Source organism: Coregonus clupeaformis, chromosome 19 (genome assembly GCF_020615455.1).
Source record: "Coregonus clupeaformis isolate EN_2021a chromosome 19, ASM2061545v1, whole genome shotgun sequence".
Lineage (NCBI taxonomy): Eukaryota > Metazoa > Chordata > Actinopteri > Salmoniformes > Salmonidae > Coregonus > Coregonus clupeaformis.
The window spans coordinates 975325-1001456 of NC_059210.1; the positions used below are offsets into that span (position 1 = coordinate 975325).

General features: G+C 39.7%; 1 long non-coding RNA gene across 3 annotated transcripts; it reads left to right on the top strand.

Annotated features, from left to right (window-relative positions):
- The first annotated feature begins 2600 nt into the window (after positions 1-2600).
- Positions 2601-26132, top strand: LOC121554683. 3 transcript variants are annotated; one of them, XR_005997750.2, is made up of 5 exons: positions 2601-2716; positions 3114-3274; positions 4058-4129; positions 4611-4667; positions 26104-26132. It is a non-coding gene; the product is annotated as an uncharacterized LOC121554683 (long non-coding RNA). The 3 variants fall into 3 exon arrangements; XR_006657071.1 differs by lacking the exon at positions 26104-26132 and adding an exon at positions 16023-16146; XR_005997749.2 differs by lacking the exons at positions 4611-4667; positions 26104-26132 and having other exon boundaries at positions 4058-4263.

Here is a 26132-nt window from a genome sequence, read left to right on the forward strand (position 1 = left end):
ATATCCATCCAGGATACCCGGGCCAGGTCAATTAGAAAGGCCTGCTCGCTGAAGTGTTTTAGGGAGCGTTTGACAGTGATGAGGGGTGGTCGTTTGACTGCGGACCCATTACGGACGCAGGCAATGAGGCAGTGATCGCTGAGATCCTGGTTGAAGACAGCTGAGGTGTATTTAGAGGGTAAATTAGTCAGGATGATATCTATGAGGGTGCCCATGTTTACGGATTTAGGCTTGTACCTGGTAGGTTCCTTGATAATTTGTGTGAGATTGAGGGCATCTAGTTTAGATTGTAGGACGGCCGAGGTGTTTAGCATATCCCAGTTTAGGTCACCAAGCAGTACGAACTCTGTGGATAGATGGGGGGCAAGCAATTCACATATGGTGTCCAGGGCACAACTGGGGCTGAGTGGGGTCTGTAGCAAGCGGCAACAGTGAGAGACTTATTTCTGGAAAGGTGGATTTTTAGAAGTAGAAGCTCAAACTGTTTGGGCACAGACCTGGATAGTATGATAGAGCTCTGCAGGCTCTCTCTACAGTAGATTGCAACTCCGCCCCCTTTGGCAGTTCTATCTAGACAGAAAATGTTGTAGTTCGGGATGGACATTTCTGAATTTTTGGTGGCCTTCCTAAGTCAAGATTCAGACACTGCTAGAACATCAGGGTTGGCAGTGTGCTAACGCAGTGAATAACTCAAACTTGGGGAGGAGGCTTCTGATGTTAGCATGCAAGAAACCAAGGCTTTTACGGTTACAGAAGTCAACAAATGATAGTGCCTGGGAGGTAGGAATGATACAGGGGGCTACAGGGCCTGGGTTAACCTCTACATCACCAGAGGATCAGTGGAGGAATAGAGTAAGGATACGGCTAAAGGCTTTAAGAACTGGTCTTCTAGTGTGTTGGGTACAGAGAATAAAAGGGGCAGATTTCCGGGCGTTGTAGAGTAGATTCAGGGCATTATGTACAGACAAGGATATGGAAGGATATGAGTACAGTGGAGGTACACCTAAGCATTGGGTAACGATGAAAGAGATAGCATCACTGGAGGTACCGATTGAGCCGGTCTCCACGTGTATGGGGGGTGGGACAAAGGAGCTCTTTGAGGCTGGTTGAGTGGGACTGGGGCCTCTACAGTGAAATTGTATAATAAGAAACTAACTGGAACAGCAATAGGCAAGGCATATTGACATGGGAGAGAGGCATAACGCAATTACAGGTGTTATTCGAGAGGGCTAAGACAACAACTGGTAATGGCGACGAAAGTTTGGGCTAAGGCTAAACAGATAAACAGGATGGGGTACCATGTAAAGGAACAGTCCAGCAGGCATCAGCTGTGTAGCTGAGTGATCATAAGTTCCAGTGAACAGCAATAGGTAAGTCCGGGAGCAGTTCGTAGGCTGCTACAGCACAGGCGAGCAGGAGGCACGGCTGTTGATTGCACGTGCTAGCGGGCCGGGGCTAGCAGATGGATCTTCGTGGTCGTCGCAACGGGAAGCCTGTTGAAACCACATCAGACGATTACGTCGGCAGACCAGTCATGATGGATCGGCGGGGCTCCGTGTCGACACTAGGAGGTCCCGTCCGGTGGACAGAGAGGTAGATAGCCGGGAGATGGGCCTGGCTCGAGGCTAACTGGTGCGTCGGGACAGTGGTGATTAGCCAACAACAGCCATTCGGTTGCAGCTAGCTAGTTGCGATGATCCGGTGTTAGCGATTCAGTGATAACGGCAGAAAATCCAATATGCTCTGGGTCGATATCACGCTGTGCAGACTGGCCGATAATTGTCCAGGCTAGAGCTGGCTGGTAGGTAGTGCAGGCCATGGACAGTGGTGAAGACTGCTAACGGTGGCTAATAGTAAGTAGCTAGTTAGCTGGCTAGCTGGCTAGTTTCAGCCATATGTTCTTGATAAAAATAAAGAAATAATAGAATCCGTTCCACATTGGGTGAGGCAGGTTGTAGGAAAGTATATTTAGTTAAAGGATGGAAAGTGAGAGAGAGAAATATATATGAAAAAAAAGACAAAAAACAAAAAAAACTGGCTATTTACATGAGTACACAACAGAATACACGACCGCACTGCTACGCCATCTTGGTATGACGGCTGCGTGGTCCCGTGGTGTTTATACTTGCATACCATTGTTTGTACAGATGAATGTGGTACCTTGAGCCGTTTGGAAATTGCTCCCAAGGGGCACTGAGTTTGAAGATAGGCCTTGAAATACATCCACAGGTACACCTCCAATTGACTCAAATGATGTCAATTAGCCTATCAGAAGCTTCTAAAGCCATGACATCATTTTCTGGAATTTTCCAAGCTGTTTAAAGGCACAGTCAACTTAGTGTATGTAAACTTCTGACCCACTGGAATTGTGATACAGTGAATTATAAATGAAATAATCTGTCTGTAAACAATTGTTGGAAAAATTACTTGTGTCATGCACAAAGTAGATGTCCTAACCGACTTGCCAAAACTATAGTTTGTTAACAAGAAATTTGTGGAGTGGTTGAAAAACGAGTTTTAATGACTCCAACATAAGTGTATGTAAACTTCCGACTTCAACTGTATATTCACCTTTTTTCTCTTTGCATCTTCAAAGAAATACACATTGCTACTCAATCTGTATTCATCTTGTGACTTCTCCTTGGAAGAAGGAGAGAGGGACTCTAGGAGGGACATAAAGGAGTTGATGAAATCCTGTTAAGACATAGACAATCAGGTGAGAGGAGGTCCTAACTAGTCAATTACCTAAATTGATTGATCATGTACAAGGGAGGAGCCAAAACCTGCAGACACTGTGGCCTTTAAGGACTGGAGTTGCACACATGTTATAGAACAACATGAAAAAGAAAGTGAAAGACTAATAATGCATTGTTGGTAAATGGTGACAGACTGACTGATCTGCAAGAATAATAAGTATTTATTTGTTATGCAAAAGTGATTTGTAGATCAGTCGGTCTGCATGTGGAGGAGGATGAAGACATTTAGTTATGTGCAGGACAAAGTAAACACACACGGTGTCAATGACATGCAGCTTTTCTTCTCATAGACAGGGGAGGTTACTATGTGAAGGAATGTGTTAGGATTGGAAGTTGTCTCTTTATGTTTCTTTTGAGATGGTATGGCCTCTGAGGACCCCCAAGACCAACTGGATGAGGCTATTAAAAAGGCAGAATGGCTTGCTAAGGAGCTCATCCAAGAGAAGGACCTACAAGCCCAAATGGAAGTGGCCATTAACGATGCAAAAAGGCTGGCTAAGGAGCTCAACCCAGAACCGGTAATATAACCCCTATAACTCCCATACGTGCACAAATATTCCCAACACACCCCCAGGACCACAGCGTTATGATTTATCATTGCAATTTGTTTGTCAAAGTAGAGGCCACATGGCACAAATGTAAATTTAAACGGAGACTTAGTGATATGACCTGATCACGGGCATCAATGATATTAAGCATGAGGCACAAGGGTACACTTGTTAGCATCCTTGTGAATATCTACACATGTTAGCTGTGTGAGTGACCCAGAACGTGGGTCTACTGCAGGTGCCTTTCCTCAGCTGACAAATCACTTTACCTTATGTGAAAATAAAGGTATTGCTTGTGCTCCGTATGTGTGCAAGCCATGCTTGTGAGATACTTTTATTAGTAGCCATGATAATTGAAATGCACTTTTTAGGAAAATAAGAAGAAAAAGACAAACCTACAGGTATTAGGTTCAGATGGAGACAAATGGATGAGAGAGGACAGCTTGTTCCTCAAACCAGGAAGTGAACTACATCCACTTCTCTTGGTAACTTTCATCCCGTCTAGGTGTTTCATTTTATTCGTCCCTGATATGACTTTTTCCTTTCAAACATACTGTATCATAGCATATCAAACGTTTGTTGCCGTGCAATAGGCCGGTCTAGTGCCCTCTACCTACAGCACGTAATACATTACATGCAAGTGTGATCCCACCTTTCCCTGTCTCTAACTGTTCTTGTCTGTCTCTAAATAAAATAAATATTTAATGAAAGGAGAGTCAGAACTCTAGCAAATATTTTGAATATTTTTTTCAGCTCCAAGGGACAGTACATCAAGAGCCAGACCAGTGCAAACTTTTGGGCCAGTCACTGAGGAGGAAGAATCAGGTGTTGATGAGCGATTTGAATAGATGAATCTATACAATTCCTTGTTATTCAGTGACCTTGTAATTTTTTTTTATTAAAGCCTTAATTGGTTGAAACAATAACAAAGCACCCTACCCTCCCCTGTTTTGGTAAAAAGCTGAGTGATTGGGTTGGGGAAATGAAACCACTTTCAATTTATAGACAGAGCTATGGATGCAAGAACTTACATCAATGATATTTAAATAACAGTTTTAACCATGTTTTAAGGCTATACAGTGTTTTTTTAAAAAAGATTTACTTTGTTTGCAAACATTTGACTAAAAGAAGCTTATATTTTTGGTTCTAATGGAGTACGACAGTTGATCTAAACTCATGAGGCATTAATACGTTATAATCTTCAAGAATCAATGGGTACATATCATTAATATAAGTCAAAGAATGGCTGTATCAACTTCTGAATGCCCCTTTTAAGTCTGATCCTTTTTTGCATATCTTATTTTAGAGACAAGGACCAGTGGATTGGAATCGACTCCAGTTTTTAGCATTGATGAAGAAATAGGTAAGTTTTAAATAGTTTCAGTCAAAATTGGGGTAATCTTGGTGTTTGAATTATACTCTACTACATATTTATTTTGACAGTGATGCAACATTTTTAAATGTGTCTCTATTCTCCACAATTTGGGATTTGAGATCAAATGTTTGATAGGAGGTTACATGACAGAATGTCACCTTTTATTTTAGGGTATTTTCAGACATATCTGATTTACCATTTAGAAATGAAAGCACTTTATATGTCTAGTCTCCCCACCATTTGAAAATGTCATAAGTATTTGGACACATATCACTTAGTGGGTTAAGTTGTCAAAAGTTTAGTATTTGGTCCCATATTCCTTGCACACAATGACCACATCAGGCGTGTGACTCTACAAACTTGTTGGATGCATTTATAGCTTGTTTTGGTTGTTTCAGGTTATGTTTTGCCCAATAGGAACTGTATGGCGAATGATGACGGGTGTCATTATCTTTCTAATTGAGTAAATAAGATACTTCTGTTTTTAGTTTTTTGGGGGGGGGTATGATTTTTGTTCCTCTAATTTTCTCACTCCTCATCATTCATTAATGATTATCCATAATCATGGGAGTATCCACATTAATGTAAAAGTGTTCACAAATATCTTATATTCTTACTTACAAAATTACACATTATTCACCATTCAGATCCTATTGGGCACAATATAATCTGAAACACAACCAAATGTATCCAACTAGTTTGTAGATTCACAAGCTTGATGTAGTCATTGTGTTCTAGGAATATGGGCCCAAATACTAAACTTTAATACATACATGAAATGTGTCTAAATACTTATGACATCATCAAATGGTGGGGCTAGTTGCAAGTTTTATTAGTCGATGTACAGGATACTGATGGTAACACCATCCAACGAAATGCTTACTTGCAGATTCCTTCTCGACAATGCAATTCAAAATGCTGGCAGAGCTTTTTCCTGCACAATTCCTTTAATATGAAGCAATCTGCCATTCCACATTATGGAATTAATCTTAGTTGAATTCATTCAAATCCACTATTGGAATGTTTACACAGTGTCTTTCCTTTTGCAACCACTGTCTGTAATTGTGGAAGCTGGAAGAATTTGCCTTTGAGGAGAGTTTACTCTGTAGTCAAAATATACTGAGTGTACAAAACATTCCTAATATTGAGTTGCACTCCCTTTTGCCCTCAATTCGTCGGGGCATGGACTCTACAAGGTGTCAAGCGTTCCACTGGGATGCTCGCCCATGTGGGCTCCTGAGTGGCGCAGTGGTCTAAGGCACTGCATCTCAGTGCTTGAGGCGTCACTACAGACCCCCTGGTTCCATTCCAGGCTGTATCACAACCGGCCATGATTGGTCCCATAGGGCAGCGCACAATTGGCCCAGCGTCGTCCGGGTTTGGCCGGTGTAGGCCGTCATTGTAAATAAGAATTTGTTCTTAACTGACTTGCCTAGTTAAATAAAATAAAATAAATAAATGACCAAGGTGGGGGAGAAAACACAAGTCAGGTGTATTCATAATGTAGTCCCCTGTAGCTCAGTTGGTAGAGCATGGCGCTTGCAACACCAGGGTTGTGGGTTCGTTTCCCACGGGGGGCCGGTATGAAAAATGTATGCACTCACTAACTGTAAGTCCCTCTGGATAAGAGTGTCTGCTAAATGACAACAAAAAAAAAATGTTTGACCCAAATGCTTCCCGCAGTTGTGTCAAGTTGGCTGGATGTCCTTTGGGTGGTGGACAATTCTTGATATACACGGGAAACTGTTAATCATGAAATAACCAGGAGCGTTGCAGTTCTTGACACAAACCGTTGCACCTGGCACCTACTACCATGCCCTGTTCAAAGGCACTTAAATATTTTGTCTTGCCAATTAACCCTCTGAATGGCACACATACACAACCGATTTCTCATTTGTTTCAAGGCTTAAACATCCTTCTTTAACCGGTCTCCTCCCTTTATCTACACTGATTGAAGTGGATTTAACAAGTGACATCAATAAGGGATCATGGCGTTCACCTGGTCAGTCTGTCAGGGAAAGAGAATGTTTTGTACACTCAGTGTGTTTTTGCTGTTTTAAGAACATTCAGAATTTCTATTCGACGATGGGATCAAGTTCTATTGTGTGATATTCCATTTTAGACTTAATGCTCAATATTTTGGTCTGCCCTGTAATTGAATTTACTGTAGAATCAAAGCTGAGGTTTTTGGCTTGTCACACCATAGATTGTGCAGATATACAGTGGGGAAAAAAAGTATTTAGTCAGCCACCAATTGTGCAAGTTCTCCCACTTAAAAAGATGAGAGAGGCCTGTCATTTTCATCATAGGTACACGTCAACTATGACAGACAAATTGAGAAAAAGAATTCCAGAAAATCACATTGTAGGATTTTTAATGAATTTATTTGCAAATTATGGTGGAAAATAAGTATTTGGTCACCTACAAACAAGCAAGATTTCTGGCTCTCACAGACCTTTAACTTCTTCTTTAAGAGGCTCCTCTGTCCTCCACTCGTTACCTGTATTAATGGCACCTGTTTGAACTTGTTATCAGTATAAAAGACACCTGTCCACAACCTCAAACAGTCACACTCCAAACTCCACTATGGCCAAGACCAAAGAGCTGTCAAAGGACACCAGAAACACAATTGTAGACCTGCACCAGGCTGGGAAGACTGAATCTGCAATAGGTAAGCAGCTTGGTTTGAAGAAATCAACTGTGGGAGCAATTATTAGGAAATGGAAGACATACAAGACCACTGATAATCTCCCTCGATCTGGGGCTCCACGCAAGATCTCACCCCGTGGGGTCAAAATGATCACAAGAACGGTGAGCAAAAATCCCAGAACCACACGGGGGGACCTAGTGAATGACCTGCAGAGAGCTGGGACCAAAGTAACAAAGCCTACCATTAGTAACACACTACAACGCCAGGGACTCAAATCCTGCAGTGCCAGACGTGTCCCTCTGCTTAAGCCAGTACATGTCCAGGCCCGTCTGAAGTTTGCTAGAGTGCATTTGGATGATCCAGAAGAGGATTGGGAGAATGTCATATGGTCAGATGAAACCAAAATATAACTTTTTGGTAAAAACTCAACAACGTCGTGTTTGGAGGACAAAGAATGTGAGTTGCATCCAAAGAACACCATACCTACTGTGAAGCATGGGGGTGGAAACATCATGCTTTGGGGCTGTTTTTCTGCAAAGGGACCAGGACGACTGATCCGTGTAAAGGAAAGAATGAATGGGGCCATGTATCGTGAGATTTTGAGTGAAAACCTCCTTCCATCAGCAAGGGCATTGAAGATGAAACGTGGCTGGGTCTTTCAGCATGACAATGATCCCAAACACACTGCCTGGGCAACGAAGGAGTGGCTTCGTAAGAAGCATTTCAAGGTCCTGGAGTGGCCTAGCCAGTCTCCAGATCTCAACCCCATAGAAAATCTTTGGAGGGAGTTGAAAGTCCGTGTTGCCCAGCGACAGCCCCAAAACATCACTGCTCTAGAGGAGATCTGCATGGTGGAATGGGCCAAAATACCAGCAACAGTGTGTGAAAACCTTGTGAAGACTTACAGAAAACGTTTGACCTGTGTCATTGCCAACAAAGGGTATATAACAAAGTATTGAGAAACTTTTGTTATTGACCAAATACTTATTTTCCACCATAATTTGCAAATAAATTCATTAAAGATCCTACAATGTGATTTTCTGGATTTTTTTTTCCTCATTTTGTCTGTCATAGTTGACGTGTACCTACAGTGGGGAAAAAAAGTATTTAGTCAGCCACCAATTGTGCAAGTTCTCCCACTTAAAAAGATGAGAGAGGCCTGTAATTTTCATCATAGGTACACGTCAACTATGACAGACAAATTCAAAAAAAATAATCCAGAAAATCACATTGTAGGATTTTTTATGAATTTATTTGCAAATTATGGTGGAAAATAAGTATTTGGTCACCTGCAAACAAGCAAGATTTCTGGCTCTCACAGACCTGTAACTTCTTCTTTAAGAGGCTCCTCTGTCCTCCACTCGTTACCTGTATTAATGGCACCTGTTTGAACTTGTTATCAGTATAAAAGACACCTGTCCACAACCTCAAACAGTCACACTCCAAACTCCACTATGGCCAAGACCAAAGAGCTGTCAAAGGACACCAGAAACAAAATTGTAGACCTGCACCAGGCTGGGAAGACTGAATCTGCAATAGGTAAGCAGCTTGGTTTGAAGAAATCAACTGTGGGAGCAATTATTAGGAAATGGAAGACATACAAGACCACTGATAATCTCCCCTCGATCTGAGGCTCCACGCAAGATCTCACCCCGTGGGGGTCAAAATGATCACAAGAATGGTGAGCAAAAATCCCAGAACCACACGGGGGACCTAGTGAATGACCTGCAGAGAGCTGGGACCAAAGTAACAAAGCCTACCATCAGTAACACACTACGCCGCCAGGGACTCAAATCCTGCAGTGACAGACGTGTCCCCCTGCTTAAGCCAGTACATGTCCAGGCCCGTCTGAAGTTTGCTAAAATGCATTTGGATGATCCAGAAGAGGATTGGGAGAATTTGTCAGATGAAACCAAAATATAACTTTTTGGTAAAAACTCAACTCGTCGTGTTTGGAGGACAAAGAATGCTGAGTTGCATCCAAAGAACACCATACCTACTGTGAAGCATGGGGGTGGAAACATCATGCTTTGGGAGCTGTTTTTCTGCAAAGGGACCAGGATGACTGATCCGTGTAAAGGAAAGAATGAATGGGGCCATGTATCGTGAGATTTTGAGTGAAAACCTCCTTCCATCAGCAAGGGCATTGAAGATGAAACGTGGCTGGGTCTTTCAGCATGACAATGATCCCAAACACACCGCCTGGGCAACGAAGGAGTGGCTTCGTAAGAAGCATTTCAAGGTCCTGGAGTGGCCTAGCCAGTCTCCAGATCTCAACCCCATAGAAAATCTTTGGAGGGAGTTGAAAGTCTGTGTTGCCCAGCGACAGCCCCAAAACATCACTGCTCTAGAGGAGATCTGCATGGAGGAATGGGCCAAAATACCAGCAACAGTGTGTGAAAACCTTGTGAAGACTTACAGAAAACGTTTGACCTGTGTCATTGCCAACAAAGGGTATATAACAAAGTATTGAGAAACTTTTGTTATTGACCAAATACTTATTTTCCACCATAATTTGCAAATAAATTCATTAAAAATCCTACAATGTGATTTTTCTGGATTTTTTTTCTCATTTTGTCTGTCATAGTTGACGTGTACCTATGATGAAAATTACAGGCCTCTCTCATCTTTTTAAGTGGGAGAACTTGCACAATTGGTGGCTGACTAAATACTTTTTTTCCCCACTGTATTTGCTGTCACCTACTTACAGCCCTATGTGCGATTTAATAGATGAATTATATAATATTCCTAATTTAATCCTTTTCCCGTTTTTATTGTGTTTTCAAAAAAAGCAATACTTCATTGAGAAATTAACATCCTCCTAGCTGACTTAGAAGACCCTGAGTGTGAAAAAATCCACTTTTCCGTTATTTATTTTGTATAATTTTTTGAAACAAGTTATTTTTTTCATTTCACTTCACCAATTTGGACTATTTTGTGTATGTCCATTACATGAAATCCAAATAAAAATCAATTTAAATTATAGGTTGTAATGCAACAAAATAGGAAATACGCCAAGGGGGGATGAATGCTTTTGCAAGGCACTGTAGATGGATGATTTTAAATATGTTATTGGACCATAAACAGATATGGCTCATTAACCTTTACGGACCAAATAATGATTCTTTGAAAATATATATAATAAATTATCAACCCTGCAAGCAATACAAGACTCTATTATTATGGTGGGAGATTATAATACTGTTTTAAATACCTCAATGGACCATAAAGGAAATCCCACTACAAACTATCACCCTCATGCTCTTAAGGAAATAATGAAATCATGGATATATTGGAACTAGTGGATATATGGAGGCTTAAATATCGTGACTTAGTGAGATATACATGGCGGAGGCTCAATCAAGCTAGTCATCAAAAGTTTAACAATTGTTGATAGGGGACAGAATGCGGTTGGACCATCAGATAATTGGCATATACATGACTCTTACTGAATTTCCACGTGGGCGAGGATATTGGAAATTTTATCAAAGCTTATTGGGTGATAACTTGTTTTTAACTAGGACAGATGAATTTATAACTGCATTTTTACTTCATAACATGGGTACAGCAAATCCCCTTATTGTATGGGACACTTTTAAATGTGCCTTTTAGAGGCCATGCAATTCAGTACCCATCTCTAAAACAAAAGCAATTTAGGTCAAAAGAGTCCATACTAACAAAGGAAATAGAAGGTCTAACAGAACAGATAGATAGCAATAAAAACTGTACCATAGAGGCTCAGAATAAGTTAGAGGAAAAACAAAAAGAAATGGAGGAACTTATTCAAGAAAGATCAAGTGTAATATATTATAAAAAATATGAATGGAATATGGGGAAAAATGCACCAAATTCTTTTTTTAATCTTCAACATAGAAATGCTACCAAAAATAATTTACTGAAACTGGTTACAAATGACGGAGTCACCCATGATTCAACAAATTATATTTTGAAAGAGGAAGCAAAGTACTTTAAGCACATGTTTTCATTTCAGTCTCCTCCATCTCCTCTAACCGAAGCTAATTGTATGGGGAAAAAATTATATCGCTAATGTAAAAATAACAGCCGTACAGAAAGATTCATGTGAAAGCCAAATTACAGAGGAGGAACTTCTTGATGCAATTAAAGCCTTTAAGTCCGGGAAAACTCCAGGGCTGGATGGCATTCCAGTTGAGTTATACCAAACCTTTTTTGATATACTCAGAGGACCGTTAATAGCATGTTTTAACCACTCCTATGTAAATGGTAGATTATCAGACACTCAACAAGAAGGCCTGATTTCATTATTACTGAAACAGGATACAAGTGGGAAATATAAAGATCCAGTCCATAAAAATTTTTTGAGTCCCCTTACACTTCAGTGTTGTGATGCAAAAATTCTAGCAAAATGTATAGCGCATAGAATTAAAAAGGTATTGTCGGACATTATTCATTCTAATCAGACAGGTTTTTTACATGATTCATGTTTTCTTTTAAATCCACAACTTGGATCCCCACAGCTTCATAGAGGATCTAGATAATTTTTCTAACCTCTCTGGATTACAACCAAATTATGATATGTGTACTATATTATGTATTGGATCACTAAAAAATACAACTTTTACATTACCGTGTAGTTTACCAATAAAATGGTCTGATGGTGATGTGGATATACTCGGTATACATATCCCGAAATAAATAAATGATCTCACTCCAATACATTTTTTATAGAAAGTTAGCAAAAATAGATAAGATCTTGCTACCATGGAGAGGTAAATACCTGTCTATTTGTGGAAAAATCCCCCTGATTAACTCTTTAGTGATATCCCAGTTTACCTATTTCCTTATGGTCTTGCCTACACCTAACGAACAGTTTTTTCAATTATATGATAAAAAAAGATTCCATTTAATTTGGAACAGCAAGCCAGACAAAATTAAACGGGCCTATTTGTATAATGAATATGAATTCGGTGAGTAGAAATGATTAAATATTAAAGCATTAGACCTCTCACTAAAAGCTTCAGTCATACAAAAGTTATACTTAAATCCGAACTGGTTCTCTAGCAAATTAGTAAGAATGTCTCACCCAATGCTCAAGAATGGCCTTTTTCCCTTTATTCAGATTACAACCTCTCACTTTCAGTTATTTGAAAAGGAAAGCATCTCCCAAATATTGCTCTTTCTAAAACAAGCCATAGAAAGTTGGTTGCAATTTCAATTTAATCCACCAGAAAGGACAGAACAAATAATATAACAAATGTTGTGGTTAAACTCAAATATACTAATTGATAAATAAAACATAACATAAAATAAAAATGCAAAAAGGTATAATCTTCGTAAATTATATCATAGGTAGGACTGGTGGAGTTATGTCGCACATGCAGCTAACAAAAACATATGGAAATGTCTGCTCTACCCAAAATTACAACCAACTAATTGCAGCATTACTGCAAAAATGGAAGAGGAAAGTGGAAGGGGGAAAAAGTAAGGAACTTGTCTGTCGGCCCTGCATTAAAGACCATAATTGTTTAATGAAAATTGTGATAAATAAAAAAGTATAACAGTTTCATTTAAGGATTCCAAAATGTACAGCCGTGCCATATAGATTGCAAAATAGTTGGCAAGAGATTTTTGACGTACCGATTCCATGGCACAAGGTTTATGAACTGATACGCAAAACGACGCCAGATTCAAAACTTATAATTTTTCAATTTACATTATTATACAAATTTCTTGCAAACAATATAATGTTATTTATATGGGGGATACAACCTTCCCAGCTTTGCAAATTTTGCTGTTAAGAGACAGAATCATTAGATCATTTGTTTTGGTACTGTCAATTTGTAGCTTGTTTTTGGTCACAGGTCCAGGAATGGCTGAAGAATTGCAATATTTACCTGGAGCTAACCCTGCAGATAGCACTACTAGGTGATCTGAAAAGTCATAGTCAGTCGATAAATAATATAATAATACTTTTAGCAAAAAAATGATTTTTAATTTACAATCTGTAGAAACAATGAGAATAGAAAGGTTCAGAACTTTTGTGAAACATCACAGCACAGTTGAAAAATATATGGCAATTAGAAATCCAATATGGATGGTGTTAAGAAATAGATGGGAGGGGTTGAATGGAGCTGAAGGTTGGGACTAATAACAACTAAAAACCATTAATAACAAGATAACTAATGTAAAACATACTGTGTCCGTAAGACGTATATAGGTTATAGGTTAAGAACTTTTGTTAAAGAGCACAGTTTGAAAGATATGGCATATAGAAGCAAACCGGATGGACATCATGGTAATGATCGGAGAGGCTGAGGGTAGAGGAAGGACAGGAGTAAAAACAAACAAAATAGAACTATTGTAAAATAGACTGTGTCCATAAAATGTATATAGTATGTATAAGCTGGAAGTAGAGGCCTAAGCGTTGTTGTTCACTTGTTTACTCCACTTAGGGGAGGGGTGGTAGGGTAAGAAAGTAATAAAGGATTTATTTTATATTTTTTTAAGGACGCATATGTATGTATATATTTATGTATTTATATGTGTATGTACAGTGAGGGGAAAAAAGTATTTGATCCCCTGCTGATTTTGTAAGTTTGCCCACTGACAAAGACATGATCAGTCTATAATTTTAATGGTAGGTTTATTTGAAAAGTGAGAGACAGAATAACAACAAAAAAATCCAGATAAACACATGTCAAAAATGTTATAAATTGATTTGCATTTTAATGAGGGAAATAAGTATTTGACCCCTCTGCAAAACATGACTTAGTACTTGGTGGCAAAACCCCTGCTGGCAATCACAGAGGTCAGACATTCTTGTAGTTGGCCACCAGGTTTGCACACATCTCAGGAGGGATTTTGTTCCACTCCTCTTTGCAGATCTTCTCCAAGTCATTAAGGTTTTGAGGCTAACGTTTGGCAACTCGAACCTTCAGCTCCCTCCACAGATTTTCTATGGGATTAAGGTCTGGAGACTGGCTAGGCCACTCCAGGACCTTAATGTGCTTCTTCTTGAGCCACTCCTTTGTTGCCTTGGCCGTGTGTTTTGGGTCATTGTCATGCTGGAATAACCATCCACGACCCATTTTCAATGCCCTGGCTGAGGGAAGGAGGTTCTCACCCAAGATTTGATGGTACGTGGCCCCGTCCATTGTCCCTTTGATGTGGTGAAGTTGTCCTGTCCCCTTAGCAGAAAAACACCCCCAAAGTTTCCACCTCCATGTTTGACGGTGGGGATGGTGTTCTTGGGGTCATAGGCAGCATTGCTCCTCCTCCAAACACGGCGAGTTGAGTTGATGCCAAAGAGCTCGATTTTGGTCTCATCTGACCACAACACTTTCACCCAGTTCTCCTCTGAATCATTCAGATGTTCATTGGCAAACTTCAGAAGGGCCTGTATATGTGCTTTCTTGAGCAGGGGGACCTTGCGGGCACTGCAGGATTTCAGTCCTTCACGGCGTAATGTGTTACCAATTGTTTTCTTGGTGACTATAGTCCCAGCTGCCTTGAGATCATTGACAAGATCCTCCCGTGTAGTTCTGGGCTGATTCCTCACCGTTCTCATGATCATTGCAACTCCCCGAGGTGAGATCTTGCATGGAGCCCCAGGCCGAGGGAGATTGACAGTTATTTTGTGTTTCTTCCATTTGCGAATAATCGCACCAACTGTTGTCACCTTCTCACCAAGCTGCTTGGCGATGGTCTTGTAAGCCATTCCAGCCTTGTGTAGGTCTACAATCTTGTCCCTGACATCCTTGGAGAGCTCTTTGTCTTGGCCATGGTGGAGAGTTTGGAATCTGATTGATTGATTGCTTCTGTGGACAGGTGTCTTTTATACAGGTAACAAACTGTATAAAAAAATCTGCTCGTTACCTGTATAAAAGACACCTGGGAGCCAGAAATCTTTCTGATTGAGAGGGGGTCAAATACTTATTTCCCTCATTAAAATGCAAATCAATTTATAACATTTTTGACATACGTTTTTCTGGATTTTTTTGTTGTTATTCTGTCTCACTGTTCAAATAAACCTACCATTAAAATTATAGACTGATCATTTCTTTACCCAAAAATATATGGGTGATTGGATGTGATGCAGACAATTACATTGATGGAAGCTACAATCTATCTGCAATATTAAAGCTGATCTACCCCCTAAAAAAATTAAATTATAATAATACATAAAGAAATAAAATAATTACAACTGAAACTTGGCCACGTTCACTGTCTTCTTGGTAAACAACTCCAGTGTAGATTTGGCCTTGTGTTGTAGGTTATTGTCTTTCTGAAAGGTGAACTCCTCTCCCAGTGTCTGGTAAAGCAGACTATAGTAGGTTTTCCTCTAGGATTTTGCCTGCTTAGCTCCATCCCGCTACCTTTTTATCCTGAAAAACTCCCCAGTCTTTGCCGATGTCAAGCATACCCATACCACGATGCAGCCACCACCATGCTTGAAAATAAAGAGTCAGTTACTCAGTGATGTGTTGTGTTGGATTTGCCCCAAACATAAGGCTTTACATTTAGGCCAAAAAGTGTATTCCTTTGCTGTGTTTTTTTTTTGCAGTATTACTTTAGTGCCTTGTTGCATACAGGATGTATGTTTTGGAATATTTTTTATTCTGTATGTTTATTCTTCTTTTCACTCTGTCATTTAGGTTAATATTGTGGAGTCACTACAATGTTGTTGATCCATCCTCTGTTTTCTCCCATCACAGCCATTGAACTCCATAGCTATTTTAAAATCACTAATAGCCTCATGGTGACATTCCTGAGCAGTTTCCTTCCTGCCCTGCAGCTCAGTTCAGAATGACGACTGTATCTTTGATGTGTCTGGGTGGTTTAATACATCACCCACAGCATAATTATTAACTTGACCATGCTTAAAGAGATATTCAACGTCTGATTTGTTATTGTTGCCCATCTACCAATCACTGCCCTTCTTTCTGAGGCTTTAGTGATGAATGGGTTAGTTCATAACCCGCAGTCCCCGCGGTTATAAACACGGGGCGGGCGGGTTTAGGATAATGAAATATTGTGTGGATGAAGGGCGGGTTGAATAAAGAGAAAACAATGCATAAAAAAATCCATGAATGTACAGTATATTTCTTGTGCATTTCATATCTGTAGGCTACATTTAGGTTTTTCTTTCATTATTTTCATCTAGCGTTACCTAAAGGCATCTGCATACTAGGTTCGGTTTATTCCTAGCAGAACTCGGCTAGGCGAAGTGTACGTCTGTGCCTCGCATACTCCCTTAAAAGACCTTAGCTTTTAAAAAAACGGCAATAGTACTGTTTGTCCCTCCTCAAAATAGTCTGAATTAATCTAAGATAACTCAAGAAGTCTGTAATTAATTCTGACATTGTTGCCGGAGGTCTTCGCACAATTTTATATCTAACTAAGATGTTGGGTGTACTATTTCTCAAGTGAAAAAATGTGAATCACCGACGAAGTGGCGTAAATATATGCAGTAACTGTTTCGAACTGTTTCGGATGGGAAGCATGCAGACGCCTTTAGCCTAAGTTTTATAGCCTAACTGTAGCGTGCCAAATACATGCCAAATGCTTAAAGTCGATCCACTGAGGCAAAAAGGACAATGTCGGAGTTTAATTCAATAAGAGAAATGCTGTGAAATGGAGAGTTTAAAATAAATAGAAGGGAGGGCCAGAACAGTAGTCTAATGTTTAGAAAGATTTGGTGAAGTGGTAAAAGAGGATGATAGCAGTGCCGTGTTATGTGTGATGAGGTGCTATACAAATTCGACAGTCACAAGACGGGGACTTTAAAGTGGCACGTCAAGGGAATTGTACTGTCCAGGGCCAAGTTTCCCGATAGCAATGGAATTTAGGCTTATGAGTGTTTTAATGATGCATCTTTCCTACAATGGCCGAAGATGTAACATGCATTTCCCAAAACACCACGCAGAGAGAATGGTCGCTAAGTGTGTCGTTGGCGCATGTGTCGATACTTATAGGATCGAAAGAAAGGGAGCACTGCTCTTGGATCAGCTTACTCCATTCAAATCTTTCCTTAACATTAGAATTATCTCACAATACTGACGATGGTCAACTCCTAGAGAGATATTACCACCTAAGGCTGCAAATATTGAGTCTGCTTTTTCTAATGCTTACCTAATAAAAATGTATTAAATCACCGATTTGGCACATCACTGTGCACATGTTAGGATCGGACCGGCTCCACGAGGGGGCAAAAGGGGTCTTAGCCCCCTCAGGTGAAACTTGTGCCACTTCAGTTTTGGTTTTATGTCCCTATATAAAAATTGCAAATGATTGTGATTGACAAGTTGGCGCAAAATCTGTATCTCCACTGCGCTGTGTCAGCACAATGGACAGAGCGCACCGCGGTGTGTGTAGGGGGGCTATGGAAAGCCACTGGGGCGGTTAGGTATGACTCCTTTCCATAAAGAGCGGGGAAAAACGCTTCTCATCTGTGGTAGGCTAAGTGAATAACGTGATATGCCTCCGCCTGTAATATTTGATTTTTATTTATAAGGGCGGGGTCAAATTTACCATTGAAGCTGCTTCACTGAACTCTGCCTCACGCCCCACCACTACAGAGTTTAGTTAGCTTCTTAGCTAGCTGTAAAAAATGTTAGTGTTATTAGCCTTAGCCTATTTAGCTAACTCGAAACCAGCAAATCTGTCACTGCCACGATGGATATCAGAAATTGCCGTCGTCAAAGTACCTAAACAAGGCCAAAGGAGAAGGGGACACCTGGCTACTGTGTCAGTGGTTGTTAAAAGTTGTGACAGCATTGTGAAGTTCCTCTCAGACATCGAGTGCACGCGTTTGAACAACACAGAAGTAAGACTCGAGGCTACAGGGCAGCTGAAGGCGGAGACGGACCACCATGGTGCACAGAATCCTCAGTCTTCTCGATCCTCCAAACAAATTACTCCAGGCAAAAGAAAACGATCTTTACACTGGAGTCAAAGTGGTCCGCAGTGCGTTGGAGTGCGTCGAGAAGCTGAGGTGTGACAGCATTTGAACTAGGGGAGGGTTTGGCCGGCAGGGATGTGGGTTCGTTTCCCACGGGGGGCCAGTATGGGAAAAAAAATAATAATAATACATGTATGCATTCACTAACTGTAAGTAGCTCTGGATAAGAGCTTCTGCTAAATGACTAAAATGTCAAATGTAAATGTACAGTGGGGGGAAAAAAGTATTTAGTCAGCCACCAATTGTGCAAGTTCTCCCACTTAAAAAGATGAGAGAGGCCTGTAATTTTCATCATAGGTACACGTCAACTATGACAGACAAAATGAGAATTTTTTTCTCCAGAAAATCACATTGTAGGATTTTTAATGAATTTATTTGCAAATTATGGTGGAAAATATGTATTTGGTCAATAACAAAAGTTTCTCAATACTTTGTTATATACCCTTTGTTGGCAATGACACAGGTCAAACGTTTTCTGGCCCATTCCTCCATGCAGATCTCCTCTAGAGCAGTGATGTTTTGGGGCTGTCGCTGGGCAACACGGACTTTCAACTCCCTCCAAAGATTTTCTATGGGGTTGAGATCTGGAGACTGGCTAGGCCACTCCAGGACCTTGAAATGCTTCTTACGAAGCCACTCCTTCGTTGCCCGGGCGGTGTCTTTGGGAAGTTACAGGTCTGTGAGAGCCAGAAATCTTGCTTGTTTGTAGGTGACCAAATACTTATTTTCCACCATAATTTGCAAATAAATTCATAAAAAATCCTACAATGTGATTTTCTGGAAAGAAAATTCTCAATTTGTCTGTCATAGTTGACGTGTACCTATGATGAAAATTACAGGCCTCTCTCATCTTTTTAAGTGGGAGAACTTGCACAATTGGTGGCTGACTAAATACTTTTTTCCCCCACTGTATACGAAACCTTTTTTGATATACTCAGAGGACTGTTATTAGCATGTTTTAACCACTCCTATGTAAATGGTAGATTATCAGACACTCAAGAAGAAGGTCTGATTTCATTATTACTGAAACAGGATACAAGTGGGAAATATAAAGATCCAGTCCATTTAAAAAATTGGAGGCCCCTTACACTTCAGTGTTGTGATGCAAGAATTCTAGCAAAATGTATAGCGCAGGGGTGTCAAATGTCCGGCCCGCAGGCCGAATCAGGCCCGCAAACGGGTTTAATCCGGCCCGCGAGATGATTAAAATAAATAAATAAAAAATAAATAAATAAAATTGTAAAGTATAAAAATGCGCTGCAATTTTTCAATAAAATAAACTGCTGTTCCAATTCCGTCCACTGGATGGCGCAATAGCAATTGTGTTAAGCAAGCAAACTGTTTATACCGGGGCAGAGCAAGTAGGTCAAGCACGTGCAGCCAATGAGCTACTTTGTTTTGCCCGCGATATTTATTACGGCTTCTACTTTTAACATTATGTGCTTTGGCACCCTCATTGCCCCAATATGTCTCTGTCAAAAAAGAGAAAAGTGGACGCAGTGTGTTCCAAGAAAAATGGTCATCCTATTTATTCACGGAATTGAATGGGAAAGCTGTATGTTTGGTGTGTTCAGAGCATGTTGCAGTGCTGAAAGAATATAACCTTCGTCGCCACTATGTGAGTCTTCATGCCGACAAATATGACAACTTTCAAGGACAGCGGAGATGAGAGAAGGTGAATGAACTGTTGGCGGGTCTGAAGAAACAGCAGTCTGTGTTTACTCACAGCCGAGACATCAGTGACGCTGCAGTGAAAGCTAGCTACCTCATTGCTAATGAAATCGCAGTGGCTTCAAAACCATTTAGTGAGGGTGAATTTGTAAAAACATGCATGATGAAGGCAGCGGAGATTGTGTGCCCTGAAAAGCGGCAGGCTTTTGCAAATATCAGCCTGACAAGAAACACAGTTGCAGACAGGATTTCCGATCTTTCAGTGGATTTGGACAGCCAGTTGAAGCAAAAAGTAAAGTCATTTATTGCGTTTTGGTTGCAATTGATGAAAGCACGGACATTACAGATGTTGCACAACTGGCCATTTTCATCCGCGGAGTTGATGACACATTGACCGTCACCGAGGAGTTCGTGGAGTTGGTGCCGATGACAGATACAACGACAGCAGCTGATATTTTTACCGCACTCGTCGGGCGCGCTGGATAGGGTCGGAGTGGACTGGTCCCGCGCTGTCAGCCTGGCTACAGATGGTGCGCCCTCAATGATCGGGAAAAAAGCAGGCGTTGTGACAAAGTTCAGAGAGAAAGTGCAATCTGCAAATGGAGGACGTGATTTTTGACTTTTCACTGTATTTTGCACCAGGAGGCTTTGTGTTGCAAGTCATTAAAGATGGATAACGTCATGAAGGTGGTCATCCAAACTGTTAATTCCATCCGATCCAGAAGCCTGAATCACCGTCAGTTTGACAGCCTTCTCAGAGAGAAAGACCACATCTATGGCCTGCCATACCACACTGAGGTAAGATGGTTAAGCCGAGGTGCTGTGCTGAGGCGTTTCTTTGATTTACGAGAAGAAATTGAACAGTTCATGGAAGAGAAGGGCAAACCAGTGTTAGAATTTCATTCCGCAGATGTTAGAGCACCTGAACAGCTGCAAGGGCGCAACAAAGTTGTCACGCAGTATTATGACAGCATACGTTCTTTCAGGTTGAAGCTGTCATTGTGGGAGACGCAACTTGCCGGTGGTGATGCAGCTCACTTCCCCTGTCTGAAAAATTTGTGCGCGACCCAACATGTGGCATACATGAAGCGGTTCAAAGATAAAATAACGGGACTGTTACGGGAGTTTGAGCAACGCTTTCAGATTTATGTTTATGTTTTTATGTTGATGTGCTATTGTTTTTAATTGATTTTATTTTATTTGTATATTTAACCTATTCTTGACTCTGTGGTTCTTGCACTTGTTTGGGGAACAGGATTTCATTATTTTTATCTACATTTCTGCCTGAGAAATGACACCCTGATATAGTTCTGTGATCTGTGAAACAGTTCTGTTAATCACTGAGGCATTGTGTGTTTGTGTGTTCTTTGTCCTCAGAACTTTCAAATAACTTGAGGTGTTTTATGATTAATAGTGATGTTGTGCTTTTGGACACTGTCCTCAGGCTCCAGCTTTATGTTTATATGTTTTTATATTGATGTGCTATTGTTTTTAATTGATTTTATTTTATTTGTATATTTAACCTATTCTTGACTCTGTGGTTCTTGCACTTGTTTGGGGAACAGGATTTCATTATTTTTATCTACATTTCTGCCTGAGAAATGACACCCTGATATAGTTCTGTGATCTGTGAAACAGTTCTGTTAATCACTGAGGCATTGTGTGTTTGTGTGTTCTTTTTCTTTAGAATTTTCAAATAAACTTGACGTGTTTTATGATTAATAGTGATGTTGTGCTTGTACTATTTTGGACACACTGTCCTCAGGCTCCAGCTTTATGTTGTATGTTGATCGTATTAAAACAAAGAAAACAATCTGAAGTTGTTGTTTTTAAGTTATATATACCATGATTTTTCCGGTCCGGCCCACTTGGGAATAGATTTTCCTCCATGTGGCCCCTGAGCTAAAATGAGTTTGACACCCCTGGTATAGCGCATAGAATTAAAAAGGTATTGTCGGACATTATTCATTCTAATCAGACAGGTTTTTTACATGTACGATACATTGGAGATAATATAAAGCAAGTACTGGAAACAATAGAACACTGAAAAATAATCTGGGAAACCAGGTCTGCTATTCATAGCAGACTTTGAAAGGGCATTTGATAAAGTACAACTGGAGTTTATATATAAATGCCTGGAGCATTTCAATTTTGGAGAATCTCTTCCAAAATGGGTTAAGATCATGTATAGTAACCCTAGGTGTAAAATAGTAAATAATGGCTATTTCTCCAAAAGTTTTAAACTGTCAAGAGGAGTTAAACAAGGTTGTCCACTATCGGCATATCTATTTATTATGGCCATTGAAATGTTAGCTCTTAAAATCAGATCCAACAATAATATCAAGGGATTAGAAATCCAGGGCTTAAAAACAAAGGTGTCATTGTACGTTTTCTTTTAAATCCACAACTTGAATCCCTTCACAGCCTCATAGAGGATCTAGATACATTTTCTAACCTCTCTGGATTACAACCAAATTATGATAAATGTACTATATTACGTACTGGACCACTAAAAAAAAAAAATGTTATATTACCATGTAGTTTACCAATAAAATGGTCTGATGGTGATGTGGATATACTCGGAATACATATCCCAAATGAAATAAATGATCTCACTCCAATAAATGTTAATAGAAAGTTAGCAAAAATAGATACGATCTTGCTACCATGGAAAGGTAAATACCTGTCTATTTGTGAAAAAAATCACCCTGATTAACTCTTTAGTATTATCCCAGTTTACCTATTTGCTTATGGTCTTGCCTACGCCTAGCGAACAGTTGTTTAAATTATATGAGAAAAAAAGATTCCATTTGATTTGGAACGGAAAGCCAGACAAAATTAAAAGGGCCTATTTATATAATGAATATGAATTCGGAGGACAGAAATTATTAAATATTAAAGCATTAGACCCATCACTAAAAGTTTCAGTCATACAAAAGGTATACTTAAATCCGAACTGGTTGTCTAGCAAATTAGTAAGATTGTCTCACCTCATGTTCAAGAATGGCCTTTTCCCCTTTATTCAGATTACAACCTCTCACTTTCAGTTATTTGAAAAGGAAATAATCTCCCAAATATCACTATTTCTAAAACAAGCCAAAGAAAGTTGGTTGCAAATTCAAAAAAATATTGTTGTTAAACTCAAATATAGTAATTGATAAAAAACCATTATTTAAAAAAAAATATTTTTAAAAGGTATAATCTTCTTAAATGATATCATAGGTAGGACTGGTGGAGTTATGTCGCACATGCAGCTAACAAAAACATATGTAAATATCTGCTCTACCCAAAATTACAACCAACTAATTGCAGCATTACTGCAAAATTGGAAGAGGAAAGTGGAAGGGGGAAAAAGTAAGGAACTTGTCTGTCGGCCCTGCATTAAAGACCATAATTGGTTAAAGAAAATTGTGATAAATAAAAAAGTATACCAGTTTCATTTAAGGACCAAAGGATTGACAGCCGTCCCATATAGATTGCAAAATAGTTGGGAAGAGATTTTTGACGTACCGATTCCATGGCATTGTGTTTATGAACTGATACGCAAAACGACGCCGGATTCAAAACGTATAATTTTTCAATTTAAATGTATTATACAAAATTCTTGTTACCAATAGAATGTTATTTATATGGGGGATACAATCTTCCCAGCTCTGCAGATTTTGCTGTGAAGAGACAGAATCATTAGATCATTTGTTTTGGTACTGTCCATTTGTAGCTTGTTTTTGGTCACAGGTCCAGGAATGGCTGAAGAATTGCAATATTTACCTGGAGCTAACCCTGCAGATAGTACTACGGGGTGATCTGAAAAGTCAATAATATAATAATACTTTTAATAAAAATGTTTATTTTCAATTTACCATCTGTAGAAGCAATGAGAATAGAAGGGTTCAGTACTTTTGTGAAACATCACAGTACAGTTGAAATATATATGGCAAATAGAAATCCTATATGGATAGTGTTAAAAGATAGATGGGAGGTGTTGAATGGAGCTGAAGGATGGGACTAATAACAACTAACCACCATTAATAACAAGATAACTAATGTAAAGCATACTGTGTCCATAATAAGTATATAGGTTATAGGTTGAGCGCTTTTGTGAAAGAGCACAGTTAGAAAGATATGGCATATAGAAGCAAACCGGATGGACATCATGATAATGATCGGAGAGGTTGAGGGTAGAGGAAGTTCAGGAGTAAAAACAAATAAAATAGAATTATTGTAAAATTGACTGTGTCCATAAAATGTATATAGTCTGTATAAGCTGGAAGTAGAGGCCTATGCGTTGTTGTTCACTAGTTTACTCCAATTAGGGAAGGGGTGGTGGGGTTGGAAAGTAATAAAGGGAAATATATTTTATAAAAATGAAATGTAAACTCAGCAAAAAAAGAAACGTCCCTTTTCCAGGACCCTGTCTTTCAAAGATAATTTGTAAAATTCCAAATAACTTCACAGATATTTATTGTAAAGGGTTTAAACACTGTTTCCCATGCTTGTTCAATGAACCATAAACCATTAATGAACATGCACCTGTGGAACGGTCCTTAAGACACTAACAGCATACAGACGGTAGGCAATTAAGGTCACAAATATGAAAACTTAGGATACTAAAGAGGCCTTTCTACTGACTCTGACAGTAGTTTTCAATCCTCTCAAAAATGTTTTCTTGCCTAACATTATTATTTGGAAACGGTACATTGATTATATTTTTGTTCTATGGAGGGGTGATTTAAAACAGCTCCAGGCATTCCATGCTTTTCTTAACTCTTGTTCTGAGCACATGAGGTTTACTATGGAATCTGACACACGTCAAATCAGTTTCCTTGATCTTCTGATTTTGTGTGAGGATAATGTTCTGTACACTGATCTTTACAGGAAACCTACTGATCGTAACAGTTTGTTGAGGGCTGATAGTTGTCACCCGCTTCCCTAGAAAAATAGTTTGCCCTACAGCCAATTCTGTCGAATCAAAAGAATATGTAAAAAACAATCAGATTTCGACCGAAATATGGCTGCGACGCAAAGAAAATTCAAGGAGAGGGGGTACAAAAATGGTCAGATTAATACTGCCATTGAGAAAATTCAAAACAAATCGAGACTTGACCTCTTTCAGGGACAGTCTCGCAAAAATAAGCATTCTTGCGTTCTAACTACACTCTATTCAAAGTGCTCTGAACAAATTAAGGGAATCGTTCACTAACATTGGCACATTCTAAGATCCGATGACAGTATTGGTAATGTGTTTTCGGACCCTCCATTGGTTGTGTTCTCGCGGGCAGAAACCTCAGAGATCAATTGGTAAACTCGGATTTACCACCCCTAAATATCCCTGCACAACGTTTATTTGCGCCTCTACCGGATGGAAACTACAAGTGTAACGGCTGCGCTCAATGCAATGGCACTTACAAATGTAGATCCTTTAAACACCCCCAAACAGGGAAACAGATCCCAATCAAAGGTGTTATTACGTGCTCCACTAAGGCAGTTATTTATCTTATAACTTGTCCTTGTGGTAAACATTATGTGGGTAAAACAAAGCGCGAATTAAAAGTACGAATCTCTGAGCACCATTAGGTGCAAAAACTCGACATACCCAGTCGCTGCCCACTTTTAGGAAGCGAACCACTCGATTTTGTCCCTACGTTATATCGGCATCGAACATTTCACCCTCCCTAGGAGAGGGGGTGACCTCGACAACTTATTGTTAAAACGAGAGGCTGCCTGGATCTTTAATTTAAAGACCCTTGCTCCCTTCGGTCTCAACGTAGACTTTGATTTGAAGCCATTCTTGTGATTATTGTGATTTTGCTATTCATTGTAAATGTTTGTGGGCCTATGTAGCCAAGTTGTATCTATGATCGTATGCTATCCATGTTTTTTGTATGTTCTGTTTATCTGTGAATTAACCAATGCTATTAGGCCACACCCGGCCATGATTACAGACACCTGCGTGTGTCCTTTGACACTATATAAACTCTTGACCCGCAGTGTTTGTCATTATACCCTGATGAAGACAGCTTGTCTGTCGAAACATTGGTTATTAGGTTATTAAATTATTGCATCTGAGCTACTAGAGTGTGCGGCTTTCCTTTTCTTTTTCAAGTGTTCTACTCCATTAGCCAGCACCTCGCCTAAATAGGTGTGTGTTTCCTTCGCCTCTATAGTAAGGCAGATCCTCACCAGACATCACCGG